Source organism: Sylvia atricapilla, chromosome 3, assembly GCF_009819655.1.
Source record: "Sylvia atricapilla isolate bSylAtr1 chromosome 3, bSylAtr1.pri, whole genome shotgun sequence".
Taxonomy (NCBI): Eukaryota; Metazoa; Chordata; class Aves; order Passeriformes; family Sylviidae; genus Sylvia; species Sylvia atricapilla.
This window is the reverse complement of record NC_089142.1, coordinates 19917870-19925171: the sequence shown is the minus strand read 5'-3', so window position 1 is coordinate 19925171 and position 7302 is coordinate 19917870.

The following is a 7302-nucleotide window of genomic DNA, read 5'->3' as shown; positions in this document are numbered from 1 at the left end:
TATGTGAGGCAATGACTGCCTGCCTGCAATTTGGGCTAGCAGTGGAGAAAATAAAAAGTCGTTCTCACATGTGAAGTTTTCATATCACATTGATCACTGCAAAGCAATAGAAAACAAAACCACAGTGGGACAGTTGCTTTGAGGGAACAGGGCATTGTGGAACTGGAAAATTATTAAGAAATATATAACTGAGGCAACATCTATGTTCCTATTATTCTCTAGGCTTGATAAAAGCTTCTGTGGCTTTGGGAAGATTGTATCACTCAGATGAGAAAATTTTGAGGTTTTGATTGCTTAAAAAATGTATTTGTAGATACACAATTCGTGACTACTTGGTGACAGTTCTGCAACAGTGCTTGTTAGTGTAGATGTGGAATTGAAAAAGAAAGTGGGGTAGTGGATAAACAGCAAGAACGTGAAGTCAGGGTGTTGCTGCTTGTTTAGTAAAAGATCTGACAGTGCTTGCTAGAAAATCTGTGTATTTTGGCTTCAAGCATACATAGTGCTTTATTATTAATCATGATTTGTTGTTTTATTCCAGTAATAGCTAACTTTGAAAAAGAGGAAAAAAAAATGGTAAGCTGGAGTTTTCAGCTATGAAGATGTATTTTGACTAATACCTTGTCAGGATTAATCCACTAATATGTGAGTACTTTCAGATCATTGCACTGAAGTTGCACTACAAAGGAAGTATGTAATTTGTTTTCTCACATCTGAAGCCCATTATTAGTACAACAAATAAAGAACATTTTAAATGTCAGGGAAGAATAGAAATTACAAATAAACAAAATTCTGTCTTAAATCATACATGACATGTAAAAAAGCAGGCTTGCTCACTGCAGAACAGTATTTAATTTTTTGCCTAGATTAAAGAGTATTTATTCTTCCAACACATTTTCATTAGTGATCACTTGAGATGTTTATAACACAACGGGCAGCAGACACAAGACCTATTCATCAGTCTCCTCCTGGTTACAGCCAAAGTGGCCTTTCACGCCACCATGAGACACAAACTCAATGAGGGTGTTCCTGCCAACTGCATCATCTGCTTCCAGTCCCTCATCTTCTCATGCTGACAAAGAGAGCACTGGTGGGCAGCACCCATGGCTTCCCTGGACACATTCCAGGACTGACTGATGTTGTTGGGGGCTGCCCTCCTCCAGTGCCCATCAATCTACTTTTGAGCCCAACACACTCACGCATTTTCCTTTTAGTCTTTTTTTGTCCTCTGGAATCACTTGTTCTTGTATTTCTTTTTTTCCTCCAGCCCCTTCTGCTCAAAGGGCTTGAAGGGTTGGTTACAGTTGGGCTAAAACCTGGCTCTAAAAGGAAGAAAGACAGCTAACATGATTTAAACAGGACTTAATTAAATTTTTTTGCTCCTTTCTCCAGGGTCTAGGGAGAGCTTATGTGCTCACAGCATCACTGAGAAACACTTGAGGAATAATTGGTCCCAGGAGAGTCATATGCCGGTGTCTTGAGATTCCTCCTTTACACTGAGTAGTTTCCTTTGTTATCTTCCCACTGCTGATGTTAACCAGGAGAATAAGCACTGAACTGGAGTGTTTCAGTCAAATTTTTCTTCACCGATCTCTTTTTACTATCCATCTTTTTGGAGGTTTGTTTGTTTGTTTTTGTGACTAATGGCCTCACAATTCTCTGAGCAAGAAGAAAACTTGGAGGTGAGCCTTGTGCTCTTCAGTGCCTTTGTGCTATTAATTTGAATCAAAACTAGAGGAAAGAATTGGATCTCCAAAGAAAAACTGAGGGCATGCCTGCAATAGCCCAGCAGACTCCTGCAGTCCAGAGATGTCACTCAGGGTCAGAGCTGCTGCTCTGGTAGATAGCAGTGTGAGGGCAAATCAGTCCCCCTTTTCCCCCAGCACACCTTGTTTTCATCAGATAATTGTGGAACTACAAAACAAAAGGCCCCACCTTGCAGATCTTTGCCTGTTTGGAGCACTGGGATATGCATGAAAATATCTCAGGCTTAGACTGCCAGTTCACCAGGCAGAAAAGGCCTGAATCTGCAATCAGAGTTTTACTGTTGACTTAAATAAAATGCTGGGGAGGTTTCATTATGCTTAACTCTTTAACTACTGCATAACAGATCACCAAGTATTCTAGAGAATGATGCATGTTTGATTATATTTACTCTCCTTGAGTGAGTCTGGGCAAAGACATGAAAGTACTCTTAGGATTTGAACCATATACTCTGTGGCTTAAAAATTCAGAAGCTAATCTTCCAATTTTTCACTTTTGTTAGATTTTGGTAATTAAAGGTTGGAAATGCATTAGATTTCTTGAAAAAAACAGTTTGTGATTGACATAATACAAAAAACAGCGTACCTCAAAGAACGGAGAATTTCACCCACTTTGGATTATGACATTTGTTTCCCACAGACAATGAAATCTTAGTATTTGCAATCTTCTGAGTGCACTTCTATCCAGTGTAGATACTGCAGAGAACAGCACTGATTCAGGTGATTTTACTTTAACTTTTTTGTGTCTGGGAAAAATTTTTGAAAATACTTATGAAAAAGAAATAGGATGTAAGATCAGAGAGGTTAGTAGTGGTGTGCTTTAAGTAATATTCTATTTTCCATAGAGGTCACTGCCAATTTGATGTAAATTACAGCAAGAAATCCTGCAGTGGAAAATAATGGAATATATTTTCATGTTATTAAAATCTAGCTTGTGAAAATTAGCATAACACTGGAAATCTGAGCCTAATACTATTAGCTTTTTGGGGCTTACTTGTGCTACTTGATATTCTTGTTATCCTCATGAAGTTCCTGTTTCTTGAATACACTTCAATGGCATTCTTTGGAAATGAATTTGCACAGTGTGCAATTACACAGTTGAAAAACATCTATTTCCTTTTTCAGTTATAAATGCATGATCTTTTGTCTAAATGGATGCTTCCTTGTTTATATCTGATGAGAAGGAGCAATTCTATTAGTTCTATCCACCTTTCCAGTCTTTTTCTGTGTACATTTATTCCATTTCCTCATATTTATTTCTGGCTTATCACAGTGTTCATCTGTCTTCATAACAGTATTTTTCCACGTCTGAGAGTCTTTGTCATCAAGTTCTGGCCTTCTTCTATTTTTGCTATGTCATCCCTTGGGACATAAAATCTCTATTATAAATTGTAATGACAAAGTATAAATTAATTTAGTGTGCATTTGCATGCAATAATCTGCTTCCTCTAGGACTCTTAGTATTTCTTGAACTGACTTACAGTTGATTCAACCAGTGGTCAATTTTTAAAATAAGTCTATTTTCCAGAAGTATTTGCTTTTCTCTCTTATGCATTTTCTCTGGACAAAGATCTCCACTGACTAACTTACATGCCAAGTCACAAACATGTGACTATACATGTCAATATTTCAAATCAAAGTGGGTTTGTAATCAATAAGAATGGAGTTTGGCTAGTGACATAATATCTCCTTTCCCTTGTAGGGTTAGACCTCACCTTTCTATTGGTAAGCCTTGACAGTTTAGAAAGAAGGTTAGACCATCTTGGGGTGTTTCATTGCTCCTAAGCTAGCTATATTTATGTTTTGTTTTCAATGAGAATTATACTAAAAATCCCATTAGAGTAAAATGTAGCCTTTTTCAAATTGTCTAGAACAGCTTTTATGTTATAAAATGTTCTGCAAGACTTTGTGATGACTTGCAGAACTCATGTACTGTAGTCATCCAGAAATCATATTCCTAAAAATTGTGTATTGTATCACACAATATGTATTTTCTCATACACATCACATATGTTTTAGCTTGAAGTTAGCTAGGGAACTGCTAGGAAGCATGGGGGAAAACATGAAGAAGGAAGTTTTGTCTTGAACTCTGGTATTACTAGTTGCTGAACCTTCCTCTCTTTCTGAAGTTCAAAAAATATAGCCCTGGCATTGCTTATTTTTGTGAACATTGATACAGTTGTAGATAAATGTCTACAATAAACACTGCAGAAAGCTGAGTTGAAAATGGGAAAACAACAGTGTTTCTCTTCACAAGTTAGAAAGGGAGAATAACCAAGATATGACATCTAGGCATTTAAACTTTCATGAGATAAATTCCAGACTGGGACTCTGGCACCATCAGTGTCCAGAAAATGAAAAACACATGGGGGTAGGAATCCAGGAAAGGATATACAGATACTCCCATGCCTATGCTGTATTCTGGCACCGTGCTGTATAGACAGTTTTCACCATGAAATGGCTAACAATGGGCCCCTGCAGTGGGAAAGGGATGTCTCCCTAATGCTTGTGGTGTGTGCCTAACACTGCTGAGAAGTGGTGAATCTCATCTTGCTAGGGTGGTCTCCAACAGCCAGGCTGAGGTCTGAGCACCAAGTGCAGCTGAGAAGGTTGGCAGTGGTGGCAGCAGTGGTGGATGTGCCATCTCCAGCACAACATGGGTTTGTTCTTGCATCTTGTTTGGAACAGCAGCACTGCAGCCATAGCAAGGTTAGCCTGTCAGGAAGGGTGACAGACCACTCACATGAGATACTGCTTGTGGCACAAATGAGTGAGAGATGCCATGGATAGTAATCGGGATTTGAAGGACAAGTGCTGAGAGCTGTTGGGATGGATCCAGCACCTGAAACCATTGTGCATGTACTTGAAGTCTGGTAATATCCAAAGGTCTTGCAGCCTGAAGTCACTGAAATATGCTAAAGCCACTAAGTGTCATGGAGATACTTGGTATAGTACAGGGGATCTCCTCCTTACTGCTCTTGACTTTTCTCATTTTTGCTCTCTGTCTCCTGAGAGCGTGGTTTAGGCCAGCAAAAGAACTCCATCCTTTTCTCTCCTGGGTCAGAGCCTGGAGTAAGAGAGGAAAGGAGAAACATATTTTTCAGCAGCATAATGTTTTGCCAGGTCATGAAGTGGCTGCTAAAACCATGTTGTCTGGCTTTGCTTTCGAAACAGCTCAGTACTCCTTGGGAGTCAGAGACAAAGGCTGCATTTTCTGTTACTTCTCTCATATTTTTCCGCAGCTCTGTGCTCCCTTAAGGGAGACAGGATCAGAATTCAGAGGAGGAATCATCAATTTTTCCCATAATTATATTTATAAAGATATTCATGGCATTTTAAATACCATGCAAGAAGTTTCTCAAACAGGATTTCACAGCTTTCCCCTCAGTATAACTTAGGGACACATGACAGTATAGTTTCTTACTGGAAAAAACTGTATTTAAGTGTTTTGTATTCTTTTTCACCCTAGGCAGATCCAGTTGGCAGATGTCAGCTTCTTAGTCTGGAAAAACAAATTTGATTAGTTGTATATAATTAATTTTAAAAGGAAATAATAAATTTATAAGCCCAAATCTGTAGAATAGATCAGCAGAAAATAATATTCTTCTCAGAAGAGCATGAGATAGCAGTCAGCCAAGCCCTGGGGTCTTGAAGATAAATAGAAAATGTTAACTGAAAATCTTACCTCTCTAAAGTCAACTGGATTGATTTTCAGTGACCAAAGGAAAGCCAAGTTTTCACTCTGAAGTTCAAGATCTTAGGAGAAAACCTAAAGGGGGAAAAAAATCAAAATTAATTAAAAAAAAGACCAAAGACATGTAGTTAATTTTGTGTATATTTGGAATGCTGTGTGCATTTCTTAGTGAGACCAAAACTGAGCAGAATCTTAAGTATTTACAGGATTTGAGCCTAATGATAGAGTTGGTGTTTCAGGCAGCCATAAGAAAAGCAGCATAAGGAAGGCATTGGATTAAAATAGTAGGGTCACTAGTAATGTGGTGACAAATAACTTATTTGATCTTTTCAAGGTCTAAATACAGATTTCAAATCAAATAAAATGGTTGTTTTCTACTTAGAGTTACACAAACATGTGCCAATATAACTTAGAAATACTTATGTTTATAAATTTGAAGGAGTGAGAGGTTAAAGAATTAGTTATAAATTGACTTGGCCTTCTAGAGGATATCCATGCTAAACCTGATCTGTCTTTAATAACCAATAATGTGTTTTGTCTCCTACCCTCTTGAGATTCAGTTAATATTAATGCAAGATGTGAAAGGGAATTCTGTACTTCACTTTTTAGTAGCTTTTAGTCTCGCAAGAGAAGGGATTGAAAATTGAGATAAAGAAGACTTTGTTTGAAAACTTATTGCAAAACTAAAGGCTTTTAGAGTCCTTCAAACACTTGTGCACTTGCTTCATGCTCATTGATACAATTTTGTGAAGTTCATTTTCAAGACAGAGGGTTAAAACTGCCACTAGTGTAAATTCTGTGGTTACAGGTCCAAGTGAAGTGATTGTATCTTTTGTGGAGTCAGCTACAAATTATAGCTAGCTACACAGCATTCCTAAGTCATTACAGAAATCCTGAATCAGTACAAAAGAGAATTTACAGTGAAAACTATGATGGTTATCTTAGAACGTAGGACATTTTATGACAGAAAAATTGCTTTTCTCATTGATTTGCAAATCTCGAATCTGTGGGTGTCCTTCTGCCGCTGATGGGAGCTAAAGGCAGCAGGTAGAACACGGAGCAACTGGTCTGCAGGATCTGCTGCTCCTGCCCCGGGCTGAACCCTTTTCCTGTTAAGCAGGTAGGTGCACATTGCAGCCAAAAACCCCCAGCAAAGCACCGCTGCTCCCTGCCTGCTGCTGCTCAGCCCCGAAGGGATCAGGCAGGCACAGCAAGACTTGCAAGTGTGTCATGAGGGATCCCTGAGTGCTACGGCCTTTCACTAGTGAAATCATAGCAGCGTTAAGCAAGAGAACAGCCCAAAATGGTTGTTTTAGAGCAGTTTCCCAGTTCTTTGGACATCTGACCCTAATTCACAGGTCAAAATAATGGATAAAGGAGTGCTTAGGTGGGGATTTTAGTGGAAAAGTATCCTAGCAAATCTTTCTGAAAACTAAGAATCAATGAAAATACCAGCTGGTACACAGGGCATCAGCCATCAAACTGGGAGCTCCTGGCACTCCCCGGACTCCAGCTGGATGCACCAGGCTTTCCCACCCTGGCTGCGGGGCTCCATGGCTCAGGGGGAGCGGCCTGCGGTCCCGGCTGGCCGGGCGGTGCTCCGGTGTGTGCACTGGCAGGCCCAGCGCTGGGCGCACAGGTGGATACACAGGCAGGCACGCTGCTGAGCACAGCGGCAGTGACACAGGCAGGGCACACGGCCCGGTGAGCCAGGGCCACTTGCAGAGTTGTCGGGCCATCTACGGCGCTCTGTGGGTGCCGCTACTCCCGCTACCCTGACGGCTCCAGCTCCACCTGCGAGCGCCCCGCGATACCCTCACAGACATCCCGCTGCCGCCGCTGGCA